Source organism: Tachypleus tridentatus, chromosome 1 (genome assembly GCF_004210375.1).
Source record: "Tachypleus tridentatus isolate NWPU-2018 chromosome 1, ASM421037v1, whole genome shotgun sequence".
In the NCBI taxonomy this organism is placed as follows: Eukaryota; Metazoa; Arthropoda; class Merostomata; order Xiphosura; family Limulidae; genus Tachypleus; species Tachypleus tridentatus.
The window spans coordinates 59,906,064-59,925,662 of NC_134825.1; the positions used below are offsets into that span (position 1 = coordinate 59,906,064).

The following is a 19,599-nucleotide window of genomic DNA, read 5'->3' on the forward strand; positions in this document are numbered from 1 at the left end:
GTTTAAATTTACAAGTGTACTCACTATTACTAGGGTTTTACTGTATTTTGGTATTTGTATGGGGATAGAACTTTCAGTTATTGTTTGCTTACCGCTCCAATACTTTAAAATAAATTCCAAACATGGAACATGATTTCAGTGTGTTTTTTGTTGCTGTTGTTTTATCGTAAATTACAAACTGGCATGCAGGCTTATTTGTCTACCCAAAAGGTTATATATATTTAATGGCATACGCTGTTAATTCAAAAGTACGAAATAAAGATTTATTGTTATAAAGTTTAGCACTAACTAATACGATCTAGTAAATTCTGTGTATCCAAAAGTTGAAAGATAATAATTGTTTAGCTAGTGTTAATTCTACATCTTTAAATGGTAGGGTGTGACATCTTATGTTTAGAATTAGAGGCAAATAACGGGCTATAATAATTTATTGTTATTTAAACATCGGATGTACATAAAAGCTATAATTTGTCAGATGAGTTGAGAGATAATGGTCGTTCGTCATTTTTATGTAATATATAACCTGATCATTCTGAAGCTGGAGTGACTACAATTAAAAAGAAATTTATAACTTTATTGTAGCTTTACCAGATCTTAAAATAACTACGGGCGCTTTTAGAATATTTCAGTGGAAAGGGGAGAAGTAATTTAACATGTTATAGTTTATCATTTCCATAATGTTAACTTGTAATACGATAGTCACCGTTAATTGAAAAAAAAAAAAAAGAGAGAGAGATACTTTCGTAATCAAATACTTTTACAATTTTGTTTGGGGAAATTATGTGCAAGTCGAAGAGGATCATTGAATCAAAACGATAGTCGAGTGCTGTGAAACGTCACAGTATTAATGAGAAATCTAAACTAATCCGCGGTCCATATCCTCAAGGGCCACAGAATTCATTTACAATCATAAGCCAAAATCGATATATTTAAGTGAAAACTAGCTACGTGTGAAAACCTAATTAGGATGCAGCTGAACGTGAGGTTCACCCACAGAAGGTCGTGGGTTGTCCACCCTTTTTGTACCTAAAATATATTTCATTATAAAATGGAAAAAACAGGTTCCATGGTAGGATTTTCAATCACATGATGCTCTAATTGTTTGAGAGTATAGTATAGAAGGTGGACTTTATTTGAACTGTTATCAGTTTCCTGGAGACATTACATTTAAAATTAAATTAAGAAATGTGATTTTTTGAGTCATCATTTTCTGGTTTCAACTGGACATAAATTTCTTCGATAGTATACTTAAACAAACCATGTACGTAATAGTTAGTAAAGTTCCTGTAAAAAGGCGTACTGTTTCCTGTTCTCAAGCCTATCTAACCAAGAATCAATCTGCAACATTCATTTGACGTCATCCTAACACAGAAAGTATTGTTTACTCGTCGTAGGGGCCAGTAATTTTTAACGGTACTAGAGTGGGTTCTGTAACAGAAAATGACTAACAGTGTTTTTAAACTTGACTCATTAACTCAGTCTTACGTAGTGTCAAGACTTTTTGAGAACCTAGTTTTAAAAATGTAAGATCTGACAGGAAGTTTAGTAATACATTTGTAAAACACTTGCTTTTTTAAAAATGTGTAAGCACGTTGTTCACGTTTTTTTCATTGTTTTCTCGTGGCTTTGGTAAGTAAGGGTAAGATTATAAAAACTGTAATTTTGTAGTCATTTGATTTGATTGAAAAAAACAAACAAACAGAACCAATATTATACCGGTATGGAAGACATCAAGGAGTCTGTTAGGCTTGTCGTGTTGATGATTTCCTCACTGTGAGATACTTAAGAAATAGGAGATCGTGTACTGATCACTTTATCTATTGAAAACAGAATGTATCTACAGGACTGACCAGTTATAAGCAGTTTATTAAACTAAATTATGGGATTACTTTACTAGTTTTGATTCGTGTTTTGTAAATACAGTTGATGAATATATCTAACAGTCTTTTAGAATGTCGGATAACTATTCATGGTTGTTTAATTTCTAGCATCCCTGTATGTAAGGGAGCTCATGGTTACAAGCAGTTTAATAAGTTCTAATTGTATTGTAGACATTCACCTCATAATAGTTAGTCGTTAATGTCCAGTATTTAATAGCATACTGATTTTTGTTAATTCAATTCGTATTGGGTAATATGTTAGCATGTCACATTATTCTTGGTTCATTCACTACTGTCCACCTCTAGTACAGCGGTAAGTCTACGTATTTACAACGCTAAAATTAGCGGCTCGATTACCCTTAGTTGACTCAGCAGATAGCCCCATGTGGCTTTGCTATAAGAAAACACACACACGTTTCTGATCTAAATGTGCGATAAAGGAATAACTTCAAATGTTAAAATTAATCCAAGGATTGCGGGTTCGAATCCTCGTCATTCCTAACTTGCTCGCCTTTTCAGTCGTGTGTGCGTCATAATGTGACGGTCGATCCCACTATTCGTTGGTAAAAGAGTAGCCCAAGAGTTAGCGATGGGTGGTGATGATTAGCTGCCTTCCCTCTAGTCTAACACTGCTAAATTAGGGACGGCTAGCGCAGATAGCCCTCGTGTAGCGTTTGCATGAAGCTCAAACCAAACCATTCACTATTATCTTGAACGAATAAAATCATTTAGCAGTTAGCGAATTTAATTTTTCGATTGCATACACTGTCAACTGCAATGTAGCACGAACCATATTTGTGCTTAAACACTGGTTATTGTCAGTTTCGGAGAACTTTTCAAAAAGGAATAGCGAAATGAAAACTGTATTGCATAATGCGAATCTTAAAAACAACAGCGAAATAGTGCGGTTTCATGTTCAATAGATCTACAGCTCCATGGGTATAAAACAGTAAAATTTCCAAAATTCGTTAAGAATATAAACTAACATCTACCTCGACGATGATGTACACAAGTTACTTTTGTCATCGTTGTGGGAGCCAAGCCTGTTTTGTGAAATGAGTTAATAGTTCGTTAGTGATTAAACAAAATATTTATTTTTCAGTAACTTGCCATAAATCTCTCAGGATGTTTAGTTTCGTATATTTACACTCTGTTTATATGAATCGGAAGAGAAACGACCACACAGTAAATGATGTTGCGACCCCCCCCCTTTTTTTATATAAATATGAAGTACTAACTGATATAACATGAATAGACATGTAAATTCTGTGTTAACATTTGAAACCTTCATAAAGAATGGTTGCCAGTAACCTCAAGTGCTTCCTAAGACCTTCATAAAGAATGGTTACCAGTAACCTCAAGTGCTTTCTATTTATTCATCCTCATTTCGCTTTATGATTTTTAGGTGAAAATTAGTTAAATCAATAGCGAGGGAGAAAATATGATACTATGTTAATACTAATAGTAAAATGAGCAGAAGAGATAAATCAGTGCCATGTTTGTTTGCTCATTCATATTCAAAAATATATTCATTGTCACACTTTACGTTCTCTCACGATTCTTATGTATAAAACTCAACAGATTAGGTGGGTGCAAATATAAAATCCTCCCACTAGCACAGCGGTAAGTCTACAGACTTACAACGCTAAAATGAGGGGTTCGATTCCTTTCGTTGGACTCACCAGATAGCTCGATGTGGCTTTGCTATTAGAAAACATACACACACGTGTATCTGATCGTTAAAGTAATGTATATCCAACAAGGTTCACTCCCCATTATCAGAAAAAAATGATACAAAATAAATAAATCGCGCTCGGTTGTATGGGACATTGGTTGAGTTGTAAGAGTGACAGTCAAATCACTATTTGATTGTAGTAGCCCAGTAGTAGGTATTGTTAATTAATCTGCCACTTCAAAATTGAGGACAGTTAGCGGAGATATAGCACTCTAGTAGGTTTGCGCGAAAATTCGACAGCGACAGTTCCTAGAAAATAAAACAAGTTAACCGCATTCTGTTCATTTCCACGAACGCAAATAACTAAAACGATAAACGTTAATAGCCTAATGAACATGACTTAGTTTCAGTTTTCTTTGGCAGCTTTACTATTTCTTCAAAAGTAAAAATGCTCATTTTATTTCTTCGATAAAAGGATATACTATACTCAGTAAAAGTTTGATGTGTGTTTCACACCAGAGTGTGTGCTCGTGCGTGACACATTTCTGTCGTTATTTCTAAGTGTGCACAGCGAGCATAAAATTATTTCAGCGCAATTTCCTTTTGTCGCTATGATACGCAAAAACTATTCATCACGTATGTAATTTTCTACTATTACTTAACTATAAGTTTGATATTTGATATAGATTTTATATACTTAACTATAAGTTTGATATTTGATATAGATTGTATATACTTAACTATGAGTTTGATATTTGATATGAATTGTATATACTTAACTATGAGTTTGATATTTTATATGAATTGTATATACTTAACTATGAGTTTGATATTTGATATAGATTGTATATACTTAACTATGAGTTTGATATTTGATATGGATTGTATATACTTAACTATGAGTTTGATATTTGATATGGATTGTATATACTTAACTATGAGTTTGATATTTGATATAGATTGTATATACGTAACTATAAGTTTACTTTATCTTTAAATTTTGCATATCAGTAAACTCATTCCTGTAACAATTGCTATTTTTTCTGATATCAAGTTAGTTTAATATAATTCCAATGTTTAAATATACCCGGTCTTACCTAACAAGAGAAATCCGTATCATTTATATCATTAACCACTCCACATGTTCTCAAGTGTATCTGACGAAACGTCACATTTTATTTACATCACTGCTGAACTTAGGACTTTAATAGGACCTGGAACTTACTATCGCGCGAGTTTTTCGTTCACCTACGCTTAAAACTTCAAGCCGTACAAACTTGAGATGAAAGCTGTTTTAGTTGGGGGTTTTTACAGCCGTGTTAAGTTCAGATAAAAAATGTCGATGTTGAGATAAAATAGTTATGTGCATATTTATATACTGTATTGAATGTGTTATATTTTGTTTATCGTGATAATAAAGTATATAGAGGAAAACAAAATACCTAATGTATTTCATCGATTCAGAGTAATAAACATAATCTGTATTAAATATTTAAATCAGTTTTGATCATCTTAAGCAAAAACACATGTACGTGACTGATTCCAGACTATTATGCTAAATTCAGTCATATCGATCTGCCCAGTATAGGATGACTGCACAACAATATTATAAACATAATCCTTACATTCAGACATTCTGTGTATGTATTAAAAATTCAAATAACTCTCGCACGAGGGTGTAAATATACATAGTTATCCTGAGGAAAAACAAATTATCAGCGCATGCATTAGTGATCTATATCACCATATTGGAGTTTCTGTTTTTCTCTTTGGAGTCGAATGTTTGGGATGTATGGCTATTGTTTTTACATACCTACTTTATAATTACCGTATCAATAAATGTGTTGATTGATCCACATTTGAAAGAACTACACTGACTAGTAGTGATTGGTTGAAGAGTTTTGGTTCTTTGAAGCCCTTTAACCGAACCATAACGTGTTAGTGTGAAAAGCAAATAAAAGGACAGTAGTTGAAATTCGTAATATCTTTTAAAAATATCCAGTGTAATTGTTTGCTATGCGGGGTCTTTTTTTTTTATTATTATTGTTAGAGTAATTAGTTTGCTATGAAGGATCGTTTTGTTCTTTGTGAGGATAATTGTCGTGAGTTGTAGGTTTGGTTAAGGTTAATGTTTGAATGAACTTCTAAACATCAAGGTATATTGAACTAATGTTGTAAGCAAATGAAATACATTTATTAACACAAGATTCCTTTTTGATAATATAAATGTGTGAGTTACTTAAATTTAAAAAAAAAACGCATCACTAGGAATATTTTAAATAATATAAATAAAATACTGGAAATCAAAATTGAACCATCAGCGAACTTTAAACTACTCGTTGAATCAATGCGTGTCATGGCCCGTAGATCAAACCCGACAGGACCAAAACCTTTAATTCAATGCATTAGATTAAGACGTCATGGGTCTTCTGTAAATAGGTAGTCAACATAGTGATAACGTATTAATTTAACCCGTTTTATAATAATAGCCAATCACACTTAATGTTGCTTACTGCATATCTTCATGCAAGAAAAGCTCCTTGTTGGTCAGCTTCTGTTGTATCTAAATAATTTAGTGAATAATTTACAGTTCTTAACCCTAAGATACCTAGGCAGCAGAACCCATATATTATCATTGATGTATATATATATTAGTGCGTGTGTGTATTGAATGATTTGTTTCAAAATATATAGCTCTTCAGTGCATATGAAATACTTTAACTGTGTTAAATGTTACATGGTTAAAATATTTGCAATTTTTTTTAAATTTAACGTACTTATGTAATTCACATAATAATAGCTTCTGCTTACGAAAGTTGGCGATACAAATTTGGTTTTCAGAGTAAGGGTTAATAACACAATATTATTAATTTTCTACTGTTGTTTTCTTTGAATTAATTTTACTGTCATTCATAGCCAGCATTATGAGCACCAAATATATAAAAACCACTGAATGTAGAATGACAGCTTATTTTCCCAGTTGTGTATGTACTTCAGTTTTGTTATTATAAATAAAAGTTTTAAGTTCAAACAAAGAGACATGAAAGTGTTACAAGTTATATTAATATGCTGCATGTCACGATTAAAATACTCGTTAACAAGATACTGAAAGAATAAAACGGCGTACCAATACACAATTCTTGGCGAAGTAATAAGATTGTGAGAACGTAGTTGGGTCACATCGAATGGTTCACTTAATTGAAGCTTTAGCTTTTATACCAGGTGTTTGGAGTAACGTAGTGTATGAAGTGGCTCTGTATTTCACCACATCTTGTATAGCATCACAGTTGAAGCTTCATTTCCTTTATTAGGTATTTGAGTCTGAGTAATGTAATCGTTTACATAACCTTGGCCTCCAAGTGGTACAGCGGTATGTCTGCAGACTCGCACCGCTAAAAGCCTGGTTTCGATACCTGTGATGGGCAGAGCACAGATGGCCCTTGGCGTAGCCTCGTGCTTAATTCTAAACAAACAAGTACATAACATTGACGTGAATAGCTAATCTTAAAATAAACATCTTCAGTTTGTGTTTGTATTCAATTTTTATATAAACGTTTGTCTGTTATTGTACTATGATCAATATATTTTTGAAGTAATAACGAAAATATTAATATGCAGATTTTTTACAAATAAACAAACTAAAAAATAATGCCTCTTGGTTAGCTCAATAATTAGTATAATAGTATGTATACCCATGGAAACAGTCTTGTTGAGTATTTCAACGATGTATAGAGCCGATACGTTATGATCCTGTTAGATATCAATATACAGAGCCACAACACGTTGTAAAGATATCATGTGATTGAAAACTGTTACATCATTGCAAAAAAAAAAAGATATTTACTTAGGTTACTTTTTTGGTGAGTCCCGGCATGGCCAGGTGGTTAAGGCACTCGACCCATCATAACAAACATGCTCACCTTTTCAGCCGTGGTAGCGTAATAATGTGTCGATCGATCCCACTATTTGTTGGTAAAAGAGTAGCCCAAGAGTTGGCGGTGGGTGGTGATGACTAGCTGCCTTCTCTCTAGTCTTACATTTCTAAATTAGGGACGGCTAGCGCAGATAGCTCCTCGTGTAGCTTTGCGCGAAATTCAAAAACAGACTTTTTTGCTGAACTTTTCGTTGGCTTACCAGGATATAGTCACGTGGCTGAGGGAAATTGTGTTATCTCTATTTTAGTGCGGTACTCACTTTATCTGTGAACTTTGAAATATGCAATCCGCTGAAGTTTGTCACTTTATTATCCTTGCTAACATATTAGGAATTATAAACATTGCAAGTTAATGAGCCTTTCCCAAATTCCGGAGTTGTTTTTTCTTTTTCCAGCAATTTCCATTAATGATCATTATCTAACGTGAACCGCAATTAAGGGGGTCTTTTTAATCCCTCTTTATCATTCTTCTATATCAAATTGTGCGGTTTAAATAAATCAGTTGTAAGATATGCTTTTGATATAGAATAATAAAAATTTACAACATATACTGTTTACAACAGGAAGGAAATATTATAACTGTAATAAAAAACACTACGTATTTATTAGGTCACAGCTATAAAAGTAACCTTACTGTTAATGTAGGTAATACCGGTCTGACTATACATAATTTCTTTCACAAAATACATACTTATGGTAATTAGAAAATATTGATTCGTCAGTAGGGTATCCTCAAGATCAGAGATATATCTTTGGCCATCATATCAATAATATCTCTCAATGTTTGGCCTGCTTGAAAGATTGATTAGTCCTAAATTCATACACTAAACTAACAATCCAAGATGATTCTCATGACGTTGTGTGTAATATATAATAATCATCAAGCCTCATGAAAGTGATTAAAAAGATTGCAATGTAGCTTGAACTATAAGACATAAAATATTGTTAAAAACTGATATAATGCCACGTAAAGAACTATGATGTATCGTACAATACAACTGGTTTCCTTCCACCTGATAAATTCCTTTATAACTTATATAAAATTTCTGCTCCTGAAGTGCAAGTTATTTGTTATTTTAGTTTTATTTGTCGCACGAAAAAACCACAAATTAATTTATTTCATGTAATGCAAAGCTTATTTTTCCCTGCTAAAGATTATTTATATAAAACATGGTATCTTTTATGTACATAACTCTGTTAATAGTAATCTTAGCTGGAGCCATACTGACCAGTGTCTCAAGGTTCGTAATATAGTGCCCTTGAGCTAAATACCAGCTTTAATTTTGCTAGTCGGATTCTCGTCTAGATTAACAAATGTTTGATGAAATTTACTTCCATTGATGATGACTGGAAAGTTTTGATGTACGTTTCGATTTAACCCTTCCAAATGACCCCAAATATATTCTATAGGGATAAATCTGGGATTTTTTTCTGGTGGGTTTAAAATATATTAATATAGTTTCTTTGAAGCCAAGCAAACATTATATGAAGAGCGTATCCTACTGTAATGACACATTAGCTGGTTCACCCAAAACCTTTGATAGCCTCTTAAAAGTGTTTTTTTTTAAACACGTACAAATAGGTCCCGTGCTGAATGTGAAAAAAACGTAACACCTCCATCACTATCATACTTTGCTGGCGTAATACAATCACGATCAAATTATTTTCTTGTCTGATATTACACCCACCTTCCACCATAATGTCAAAGGTGGGCAGTGACTTAATCATTCCTTAGAACTCGTTATCATTCGTCAAAATTCGTGCTGAACATTCTCTAGACATGCTGTTATACTGGTTATTATTTAACACATGAAATTTATATACACTTACATCACGAAAAATGTATTTATTTGACTTCCATAGCAAACAACACTCATTTTTTGTAATTTATAGGAGAAGGTTGTTTTAGAACAAAACTACACGTGAGCGTTTTAAGTTCTTAAACTTATGTTAACCCACTGGGGCAACTTACGGAAAAGGAAACGTATGCGTCTCGACTTTAAAGGCTAAGAATAGGTTTTCGATACTCGTGGTGGTGGGCACAGTACCAATGGTCCATTGTGTAGCTTTGCATTTAGAAACAAATATATACATATATATACACGTATAAGTTCTCATCTGCTACACCATTAAGTTATGTTATGTAAATACAACCGATATAATGAAATGTGTAAAATATTTATAAAATATGTTGATATTATCTCGTTAATACAGTGTGGGATACTACTGTGTTATTTTGATATAACAGTCGTTTTCGATCGACCAGTTGGACTTTATACGGCCGCAGTGAATTCATTATGAGTACAGTTATGAGTTGCATATTAGATTTAAACTGAGCGAGCGACAAAATTTGTTGTTTGAACAACTTTTAAAAGTTTGTTTGTTTGTTTTTTTTCAATTTCGCGCAAAGCTACTCGAGAGCTATCTGCTCTAGCCGTCCCTAATTTAGCAGTATAAGACTAGAGGGAAGGCAGCTAGTCATCACCACCCACCGCCAACTCTTGCGCTACTCTTTTACCAACGAATAGTGGGATTGACCATCACATTATAATGCCCCCACGACTGAAAGGACGAGCATGTTTGGTGCGACGGGGATTCGAATCCGCGACCTTCAAATTACGAGTCGAACGCCTTAACCCACCTGGCCATGCCTGGCCTACTTTTAAAAGTAAGATAAAATTGCAATTATTTTATGGTAGGATGTAATTAAACCATCAGATTAGGGCTTTATATTATTATTATTAGTAGTAGTAGTATAAGTTTCTTTAAAAATTAAAATAAGAATAGGAAGTGTAATTCGAACACTGTTAAGAGAATAAACATTATCCTTTATATTAAGTAAGACGAATGACTTATTTTATGCTTTTAATAAAATAACATCACGGAAAACTACCATTTCCAAATTGAGCTTAACAATAGCATTTGTGTTCTTTTTAACATAGAAAACGCATACTCCGTGTCTGTGCTGATTTTATACACACACTGAAGACGTTAGACATCAAACAAATCCTTTATGATGGTCGTTCTCAGTGTGTATACTGGAAGAAAGGCATGTGCTCATATATAACTGTAGCACGGGACCTACAGAATGAAAACATCCTATGTACATATGACTCGCTTCTAAATGTCAGTCAGGCTTCACATACTAATGGCACATGTTTATTCATTCTTATTGTCTTTCTCCGGAGCAAAGCTGAAAATCTAGGTTTCTGTAATGCAAATTATGTTTCTCTGTTTGAGGTCCACGAGTAAGAAAACATAGAGGTAGTAAATGTGTTTTCGTTACACGTCCGACTAGATTATTTTTTTAAAATTCTGGATAGTCATTTCTAATCTTAAAGTCAGTAGTTGGACGTACAGAAATTAGTGGCCCTTTTAATCATTACAATAACTGGAAAGGGGTAAAACATTTAAAGTGTCTTTCAACGATTAAATCTTTTAAACAATCAAGTTTTCTACTCATCGCTCGTTTCATGCAGGGTAATTCTCATTTCAAAATGAATACCTCCCTCTTTTTCAATATTTTGGTGAAAGTCCATTGTTTATTCCCAAGTAATTTACATATGGAAAACCAGTTTTCAGTGATAAACTAATCAATATACACAGAAAGAATGTCCGAACATAATTTTTACTCAATAGTTTCATTTGCAAGTACACGGTGTAATGTTTGCATGAAATACAAGTGCTGTAGACGCAGTTGTGAAGGAGGGGGTTTCTGTTGAAGTTAAAACGATCAGTGGGGGGTTGTCCGAAAGCTTTAATATCGAGTCAAATCAGAACAATAAAATTGCGAAGCACAAGAATTATTGAGGATAAGACGCATTTTTCTTTTCATTGTAACCACATTTATAGGCTAGGCTTTCTTAAGTGTACAATTTGATGTCGCTAATGTTCTGGGCCAAATTCCTTTGTGTAGAGATCTTACGTAAGCATGTAATAATTTCTAAATAATAGACGATAGATAGAGCTTTCCATACATATATATGTTGAGTTTGTATTACGTTTTTCCAGCAAACCAAGGAGATAAACAATAGTGGGGTGTTAAAAGTAGAATATTACCGTAATTGTATTTTAACTTGCAAACCAGTAACACAAACACAAAAATTGTAAGTGTGACACAAACTTTTATTGTAATTAATACTAAACATTTATGTTTTGAAACATGTTATTACCTTGTCCCATTATTTTTCACATGAAATATCCAAAACAACATGTCGACGTAATCATGTGCTATCTTTAACGGTTGTTTATTTTCAAGGTAATAGTTACAAATATTTGAGTATATAAAACGATTAAAATATATAATTTATTTTGATCATACTCCAAACACATGGTATCAAGAGATTTGGGGTACGTCCATTTGGAGCTCGTAATAAAATTAGTGTTTTAAAGCACATGTTCATCTTTGTGCAAACATCTAGTATAAATACTCAAATTATGTCATTTTGTTACATCATTATACACAACAGCCAAGACATTTGTTATCAATAACTGAAGAAAACAATTTATTCAATACAAGTCACTGAGCGACAAAATCCAATGAGATGTCTTAGGACACTTGCAATACCATTGTCCACATTGAACAGGGTGACAGTGCAGTTCTAATCATGAACTAAAAATAAGTTTAATGCACGCCCAGAATCAATAGAACGTACACTTTGAGCTGTGAAGAGGAATGGGGGGAATGACCTGAACCAAACGGTTTCTGTTGTTATAATACCGTCATAAGTTATCTATAGTAAAATAGTGGGGAATCGAAAGCCACTTCTTATTCGAGGAAACAGTCGGACAGTGGATTTACCTGGATTTGGAGATTATCTTCTTAAATATCGTGAACCATCTGCAAGAACTAAATACTGCCATATTTCTCTTATGCTTTGAGTTTCTGGAGGTATACAAAAGAATAACCACTGTTCTTTCGAAACCATAATTGTATACCAGTGATCAGCCTACTAGTCAAAATTATGTTTTTATATAATATGTGGCTACATATTAAGTTTGGCTCACTAGATGATGTCATGAAGGTCACCACATTACCACTGGATATATAAACCCCATCAAACATTTGTGGTTCATCTTTGATCATTCTGTACGAAAACTTCCCAAACAAACCAACAGTTGAAGAACATACTCATCCAAATTAGTTGCCGGAATTCAATCCCACAGAACTGTATTTCGGGTCTGTGTAAATATAATGTGCAACCATGTTTCTACTCTAACAGTTGCGAAAGGAAGATTCACCAAATACTAATGGTAATCTTCTATCCTTTTTGTTTCATGTTCATTTATATAATGAAGCAACGTTCTTTCTGGAGTTACTTTCCGTTAACTTATTGCCGTAGGCTGTATATTTTAGTACATCACATATTTAAAGGTTTTTCAGTGTTGTAAAGATTGTTTACATCAGATACCATCTTTGATTCAATAATCGAGGCTCAGATCTTAGACCTTGTATTATGCACGAGAACCACTGGATCGTAGATCAAGTTTTACTTAACAGCCGTTAAACACCTGGCCAGGAATTGTATACAAAGATAGCCAAAAAACTGTTATTCCATGTTTCTTCGTATCGTGAGTTTTAAACTAAGGTTAAGTAGGGTTTTTAAATAAGTTTGATGCTTTAAATAATTTGGACTCAAATTGACTGCAGTGTAGAGGTCAAAGCTCAACATTTTGTGTCATTTTATAAGGAAAACTTGTGAGGTCAGCATGGTACTAAAATGTGGTCCTACATGTGTATTAGCGCAATGGAATTACGCGTCAAATGCACCACCAGAATGTGTGCAATAATTTATTGTATACATTTAAGTAAGAGTTTTACCTTGTCTGTGTTTGAAGAGCATATGCTGCTGAAATTAAAACTAATGGAAAATAAAATATTTTTACAAAGGAATATTAATACCTCATTAAGTGCCTCTCAGTGGCTCAGCGGTATGTCTGCGGACTTACAACGCTAAAAACCGGGTTTCGATTCCCGTGGTGGGCAGAGCAGAGATAGCTCATTGAGTAGCTATGTGCTTAATTCAAAATAACAACCTCTTTAAGTGCTACGGAAACCAAGAGGAAACCTGCTAATTTTAGATTTTTTTTCTGTAATGATATTTACTTAGTTTGATATATATCAGTCAAACATGAGTGAAATATATTATGCTATTTATTGTCCCATCCAAGCAGTATTTAATTTATTTGTAATTGTTATTTACAAGAGTAATGGCATACGATATTGCTATGACAGAAAGAACTTGCACTACACTCTTTCAACCTGTAGTCTTGAAGCTAAATAGTAAATTCTATCAAATTGCTGTTTTTTATGAGAGCGTTAGAGTCCTGTATATCACAAACTTTGGATAAAATTGAGGGAGTATACTTTTATAAGTTGATATTAAAGAATGGGTGAACATACTTGTGTGGAAAGCCATTTTGTTCATTATAAAAACGAAATATTAATAGTCCAAATTTCGTGTATAATATTTCTTTCAGGCGTAACCGACTTACTAAATGAAGGTGGAACCGTTAAAGTAACTTGTTCCCATTAAAACTTACATAAACATGATATATTGTGAAACTTTAGTAAGACCCCATATGATGCCTTGATTTTAACTCACCCCCTGAGTTAAGGATCTTGCAGTGTGCATTTTAAAGATCAGTAGTATTTGTTGTTTAATGTCGTTATTTTTATTTGCTCTCAGGAATATTCTTTTTATTTTAGATTTTTTTTAACTTGGTTATAACTGCAGAAGAATTAAAACACGAAGCCGTTACGAAGTTACATAGGTGCTTGTTTTATTTCATGAAGGAATTTTTTTTCAAAAATACTTTATTGTACCTATAAAGTAGGATTAAAGCTCCTGTATAAGACTGCGAATTCCTGTTACTTTAGGCTGGACGTGGCTTAAAAGTTAGCGTGCTGACCTGTGAATTTGAAAGTTACAGTGCATGTCATGTTGCAGTAAAAATGGGTTGTGTACTTTGGAGTAGTTGTATGTTCTATAAAAGTAACTTTCAAATTCCGCTATTCAGTTATAGTAGCCCAAGAAGTGGTGGTGAGTGATATTTACTAACTACTTTCCCTCTCTCAGCCCAAAATTAGGGGCAGTATACATGTTTCGTCGTCGTTGTGCAGTTCTTCGTGAATTTTTTACCCACGTATTTGTATAAATCTACACGCCGTTCGTTACAGTGTGATGTAAGAATTGCGTTTGTTTCAGACACATACACATTTTTAATAAAAATATTTTAATATTGACAGGCAAAAGTGTCTGATAATCACATGATAAATGGGCAGTAATTAAAGCAACGTTTCGAGGATCAAATGTAAAATGCTGCTCACTACATTGTAAATTGGTTCCCTTCACTTCCTAACCATTATTGAAGTATGCTTAGTACAAAGCAGTACAGGCAAATCAGCAGAAATTGTTGCTGATTAATTTATACCGTCAAGGTATCGGAGATTATCATATTGAATATGATCTTTATTGTATTACCATATAAGACAAAAGGTAATAAATAAATGTTGGTGTATAAATAGGAGGCATCTTAGAAAATGTTAGTTACCAACAGAATCGTTTGAAAGCTTCTTAGTTTTTGCAATGATGTAGATTCGTGTTTTTGCCAATACCTGGTATTCAACCCACAGTGGTTGAAAGGTAAGTCTTAGGGCCTGTGACGCTAAAAATCAGGTTTTCTTATCTGCCCTAGACACAGCGCAGGTAGCCTGCTATGATGCTTTGTGCTAAACAAAAAATAAATAAACATGGTGTTCATAGTAACATATATTTATAGTTCGAACATCAAAATTGCTTATGTTCGTCTCATTCTTCCGCTGGGAAAGCGGTTAAGTCTACGAATTTACAACTCTAAAATCGGGAGTTCGATTTCCCTCGGTGGACACAGCAAATAGCCCAATGTGGGTTTGTTATAAGAAAAACAATCATTCATGTTCGTTTTCTTGAATGTCTGCCAGATCTTGGTAATTCTCAATGGAAAGTACAGATATGAATGTAACTGTTGTTTCGTTTTATTATTCGGACAATGGTAATAAACGTATTTTGGAATGTTTCTCAAATCATATAAAATATACTTGTGAAACACGCTAGTTTTTGTTCTTTTATCTCTTTCATACAATTCATAAAATAGCTCACCAGGCAGATTAAGATAGTTTGTGATAGCTCACCTTTACCCGTCTTCGTCTACACGGAAGTTCGGAGATAGATATATTTTCTTGTAAACAATTCTCTGTGTGGTCGAATACGAAAATCACAGTACTATAATTTTAGGCTTTAGATTACTGGTTTTTCTTCAGCTTAGAAGTATGTCCTGAAAGGAAGATTCTACAAACTATTTAGGATTTTCCTCAAATTTCTTTCACAATTAAATCACTTTTAAAATCAACCCGAAACTATAAAAAGAAACAAATGCCATTTTGTTACACCGAAATAGTGCCAGCATTCAGAAGACAGACTGTTATGGATGTTAAAAAGACGAAGTACAACAACATTTTTATTCAAGCACTCGAATAGTTTTCTAGTTTTTTTTCTTGGAACATGTTGTCAAACACATGCTTTGTGTTTTATTTTTACACCTCGTGTGTAATGCAAAACTAGCGTAACTTGTTTGTGTGGATTCTCTTACCATTGTCGTTCTGTTTGTCCGCCCTCTCCTCGCTGTATTAAGCAAATGTTTGGTTGAACTTAACATTCTACTCGTGGATGGACCATCATAGCTACATATTTAAATCTTAGACTAAGAATTGTAACTGTAAGGTCAGGGTGCAATCGTTGTAATGCATATTGTTTGGAATATATTACTTGTACGAGCCACTGCTAAAGCCAACATCAAGGGGAAGGATCCACTTGTATATGGTTTTTCCAGTAAATAACGTGGTAATGGAATTTTGTTTACCTATATCTTAAACTGTATGCGTGGCTATATATATGTATATACAGACAGAAAGAGAGAAAGTCGTATGCAGTTCAATATTTATATAGGATAAACAGGTGAAATGGTTTCTCAAGTTCACGTGTATGTCGGGTTTCAGTCGATGTGTGAGGTTGGGTAAGACTAGTTTGTGATGACTCACTGTGAAACTTCGTGGTTTGGCATCTGTCATTAAAGGTCACGAGTCTTATGAAAAGAATGGCAAGACGAACTCTTCGTTACCTTGGGCACTACCGAAGTTACCCTAACAGTAAATACCATTAGCTTGATCATGTGCCATTGCTATAAAGTATAGGCAGGGCATTTATAAAAGGTAAAAACTGTTTTTTATATTTGTAGGCAATTATTTCTCTATATATGAATTTTGAATATAATATTTCTTTTTTATGTAATAGGAGGACGACTTTTGAAATTTTTTTCAATCACAACAAGAACATTTAAGAATTAGATGCCATAGATTAGGTCGTTACAGTTTGTAACTGTATTCAGCCTGAAGCAAAAACCTAGAATAATTTAACTTGTATTGATGTGACTGTCTGAAGATGTGACGATTGTTTAGGCTTTCAGCGGTATATGTTTTGTTCTTGTTAAACTTATAAGTAGTCCTATCATTCAAGTCTTATCATACCAAATATTATAAAAATAAAAAGCTGCTAAAAATACTATACAAGGGAGTTATTCGTTTCTATTGTGTGACATCAGTGATGTCGAGAAACCCACTTGTTGAGAAATTTATATGCAAAAACGGCTCGTTTGGGTTGAGAAAATATTTTACATAGAAGAGCGAACAACGTTTCGACCTTCTTCGGTCGTCGTCAGGTTCACAAAGAAAGAAAGAGGTAACTGACCGGAAGCTGACCACATGTTTGAAAGGGGTTATGTAACTGAGTATCGGAATGTAGAGGGCGTGCTTAGATGTTTGAATATATAATTTTATTTATTTTATTATATTAATATAGGTATAAAGGCGTTCCTTTATATTGGTTTATTTTGGGTTTAAGTTGTTGTATAAGTAAGGCTTCTTTAACTTTGCGTTTGTTTATGTTTGTTTCTTTATTTAGTATTTGAGTGTTTTCTATGGTTATGTTGTGTTTATTTGACTTGCAGTGTTCGAAAACGTGTGAAGGTGATGTTTTATGTTCTTTGAATCTGGTTTCCATTTTTTTACTTGTTTCTCCAATATAGAAGTCGTGGCAGTTATCACATTGTATTTTGTAAATAATGTTGGTGTGGTGTTTGTCAGTGTAGTTTTTACATAGTATAAACCTCAGTTTTGTGCCTGGTTTTTGAATAAATTTGATATTAACTGGAATGTCATATTTTGTTACTAATTTTTGCCAAATGTTGGTTATTTGTTTCCTGATGTCAGGAATATATGGTATACAGCAGTATATGGTTTCGTGGTTTTTTGATTCGTGAGCTGTATTTACTTTAGTTGGTTGATCTTGCTTTCTGTCTAGGTGTGTGCGTATAATGTTTTCTACGGTTTGTGGAGGAAACTTATTGATGTTGATGAAGTATTGTTTTATTTTGTCTAATTCATCGTTAATTTTATCTGTTGAGCATAGTTTTATGGCTGTGTTTATTTGGTTTCTTAGTATGTTGAGTTTTTGTTTTGTTTCATGTGCTGAGTCCCAAGGAATGTATAGTCCAGTATGGGTGATTTTTTGGTGGATTTCTGTTTTAAATTGTGTGTCGGTTCTTGTAATTTTGAGGTTAAGAAATGATATTTGATTGCTTTCTTCCTGTTCACATGTGCAGTTAATGTTGGGATGTATAGAGTTAATGTGATTGAAAAAATTAAGTATGTGTTCTGTAGATTTGAATCCCGCAACCGTGTCATCTACATATCTATACCAGTATAGTGGTGGATGTAATGTTGTGTTAATTGCTTGTGTTTCAACTTGTGTCATAAAAATATTGGCTAGAACTGGTGATACTGGGTTGCCCTATCAGACACGAACAAATTTAAACCAATACACACAAATCCAACAAAGACACACGAGACGCAACTGAACAAATTACTACTACAAATGAAAAAAGCCAACACAATTTCACAAAAACTTTATTCCTACCTACGTAAAACTGACTCATGCACACCGCAAATATACGGCATCCCCAAACCTCATAAACCAGATTGTCCATTACGACCAATAATGTCCACATGTGAATCGTTCAATTACAATCTTGGTAAATACATAGCATGGGCATTCTCCAAATATGTAACATCAGCCAGCTCATTCATCAAAGACTCTTTTAATTTCAAGTCTAATCTAAATCAACTTAATCATAAAGCCTTAATGGCCAGTTTCGATGTTATATCCCTCTTTACAGAAGTTCCAACCACTGAAGCCTGCAAGATAGCCTTAGAACTCTATATCCGAGACCCTAACTCAACTATAGAAATTCCCAGTAACCAGTTAGTAACCCTCATAGAATTCACCACGATAAAGACAAACTTCATGTTCAACAACCAAAACTATATACAAACAAATGGCCTAAGCATGGGCAACCCAGTATCACCAGTTTTAGCCAATATTTTTATGACACAAGTTGAAACACAAGCAATTAACACAGCATTACATCCACCACTATACTGGTACAGATATGTAGATGACACGGTTGCGGGATTCAAATCTACAGAACACATACTTAATTTTTTCAATCACATTAACTCTATACATCCCAACATTAACTTCACATGTGAACAGGAAGAAAGCAATCAAATATCATTTCTTAACCTCAAAATTACAAGAACCGACACACAATTTAAAACAGAAATCCACCAAAAAATCACCCATACTGGACTATACATTCCTTGGGACTCAGCACATGAAACAAAACAAAAACTCAACATACTAAGAAACCAAATAAACACAGCCATAAAACTATGCTCAACAGATAAAATTAACGATGAATTAGACAAAATAAAACAATACTTCATCAACATCAATAAGTTTCCTCCACAAACCGTAGAAAACATTATACGCACACACCTAGACAGAAAGCAAAATCAACCAACTAAAGTAAATACAGCTCACGAATCAAAAAACCACGAAACCATATACTGCTGTATACCATATATTCCTGACATCAGCAAACAAATAACCAACATTTGGCAAAAATTAGTAACAAAATATGACATTCCAGTTAATATCAAATTTATTCAAAAA

At 33.5% G+C, this 19,599-nt stretch overlaps 1 protein-coding gene and 1 long non-coding RNA gene across 6 annotated transcripts in view; one reads left to right on the forward strand and one right to left on the reverse strand.

The window, feature by feature from the left end:
• The window catches only part of LOC143249633 (uncharacterized), a 162,734-nt gene that overhangs the window by 109,188 nt on the left and 33,947 nt on the right, over positions 1 to 19,599 (forward strand). The window lies entirely within an intron of this gene.
• Positions 6,600 to 9,310, reverse strand: LOC143249676 (uncharacterized). The gene is made up of 2 exons (XR_013027901.1): positions 7,476 to 9,310; positions 6,600 to 7,018 (listed from the first exon to the last, which is right to left on the reverse strand). It is a non-coding gene; the product is annotated as an uncharacterized LOC143249676 (long non-coding RNA).